The following is a 2,437-nucleotide window of genomic DNA, read 5'->3' as shown; positions in this document are numbered from 1 at the left end:
CTTTAATGCATTTTGGTGCTAAGCCATTCAGTGATTAATTAATTAACATAAGTATTTTATTGTCTGTTCTCTGAGATACAGGATGCCATTTTAAGGACTTCAGAATTGGGGTGATGTACTTTTAGCCAGACCCGTGAAGACACTTTTGCAGTAATCAATTTGACTAAAGATAAATGCACGGATGAGGTTTTCCAAGATCCTGCAGGGACATTAGTCCTTTAGTCCTGGAAATGTTCTTCAGGTGATAGAAGGCTCACTTAGTAAACTGTCTTTGTGTGTCTCTGAAGATTTCAGGTCTGAGTCCATCACTACATCCAGATTTTGAGTCTGATCAGTGATTTCTAGCTGTAAGAACTGAAGCTGTGTACTGACTAGAACCCTGGCTAGAAGACATCAAAGCAGCTGATCATTGTTAAAACAGCTTTTTTCAATAACCTTACAGATGAATGGGAGATTTGAGATGGGCCTGTAGTTTTGCAATAGCAAGTTGCTGATTTTAAGGGCCGAAGGAAAGCACCTGACAAAAGGAATGAGCTTATTATTTGAAATAAATCAGACGCTATGACAGGCAAAACTTTCTAAAGGAAAGCTGTTGGTAAAATTTTGAGACAGCAGGAGAAGGAGCTTAGTTGATGAATAATTTCTTCAAAGCTTTTTGTAGTTGATATGGTAGAATTGTGTTATTTTGTCCAAATTTGTTTTGATTGGACACACCACTGGTACTGGAGTTGATATTGATGTATGGACTATTCGTTTAATTTTCTGAATTTTTTCAATAAAGAAGTTAGCAAATTCATTGCAGGTCCTGGTAGAGTGGAGTTCAGATGCTACAGATGTGGGAGGGTTTGTTAAAACCATGGAAAAGAAGGCATGAGCATTATTGATGTTTTTGTTGATGATTTCAGAAAAGACAGATTCTTTAGCATTTTTTCAGTTATATTTTTTCAGTTATGTCTGTGAAGTCTTTCTTTATAGATGGTATCATAGACCTGGAGTCCAGTCTATCGCCACCTCCATTTAGCTTTTCGATACCCCCCTTTTTTTGAATTCTTATCGATGGAGCCTTTCTCCGCTGTGATTTCTTATTACCAGTGACAACCTTCACCTTAATGGGAGCAATGGAATCATTGATGTCTAAAAATTTAGAGTGGAAGTTATGTACGAGTTCATTTATTTAGTTACAGGACAACATGGAAGTGGAAGAGTAAACTTGGTTAAAGGTTTCAGTTGAACTGTTTTTTAAAAAGCATTTTCTGATAATATTTCTTTGGCTAATTGAGTCAATGGAAATTATGCTTTTAAAGATAGCAGAAAAATTTTCATATAGGGCGACATCAGTTACAAAGACCTTAGAAATGTTTAGACCCTCAGCGATGATCAAGTTCAAAATACGTCCCCATTCATGTGCTGGCTGATTAATATGTTGAGTCAAATCAAAATGTTTTAGTGTATCACATAGATCTTTTGCCCCTCTGTCATGGGGGTGGTCAACATGGATGTTGAAGTCTCCCACAAGGATTAAACAGTAATAATCAACACATATCACAGATAGGTCATTGAAATCCCTGAAAAAGTTTGCATTGGGTTTGGGGGGGCTTTAAAACATTCATAAACATGCCTCGTACAGGGACCTTTACCTGGACAACCATTATTTTAAAATTCAAAAAAGTCAAATTTGCCCAAGAACATCTTTTGTGAATCATACAACAAAGGAGAGGTATGTTCAGGCTTTCTGAAGGTCTTTCAAACTTTTCCGTTGCACTTTTTCCCCCTGGCCCTATATCTGTTTTCAGTTGAATGTTTTTTCATGTTTTCTTTGTTTGTATTAAATATACTTTTCATCAAGCCCACATTTCTGAACTAAAATGTTTTTAATTGGTCTGATGTAATATTCTAATCCTAAATGTGATTTTTTTCATCAGCTTTAAAGAAATTCATAGTGAATTACGAGTAATGAAGGCATGAAAACAGTCTGTGTAATACATCTAAAGATTGTGTTACGCAAAGTAAACGTAGTTACTGAAACAAAAAAACCTTTTCAATAATATTCAAATTTATTGAATATGACTGTATGTGATGTATCAGTCAGAAGGGCACTTAAATATTAATGTATGCTGGTTACCTTTATCAGCTAATTTAACATGATCTGAACACATTTTCCAGTACAAATGGATTGTTGCCTTAACACAATTAAGTGATATTAGTTCAATGTTAAACTGAAACAAATCTCTTTAGGATGCACAAAAATCAAGGAAACACCTCTAACAACTTTAATATTAAAGGTACAAATCTTCTTTAAAGTATCTCTGAGGCAGCTGAATCACTGTGTTAAAATAACAATAAATATGAAGGATACCAGGCAAGACGATGAATTAAACTGTAACTGATTTCTGATTGGAATCATTCTTTAATTCACAGACAATCAAGAATCTGATGC

Source organism: Girardinichthys multiradiatus, chromosome 1, assembly GCF_021462225.1.
Source record: "Girardinichthys multiradiatus isolate DD_20200921_A chromosome 1, DD_fGirMul_XY1, whole genome shotgun sequence".
NCBI lineage: Eukaryota > Metazoa > Chordata > Actinopteri > Cyprinodontiformes > Goodeidae > Girardinichthys > Girardinichthys multiradiatus.
The sequence above is the reverse complement of the archived record's forward strand: the minus strand, read 5'-3'. Positions refer to the sequence as shown.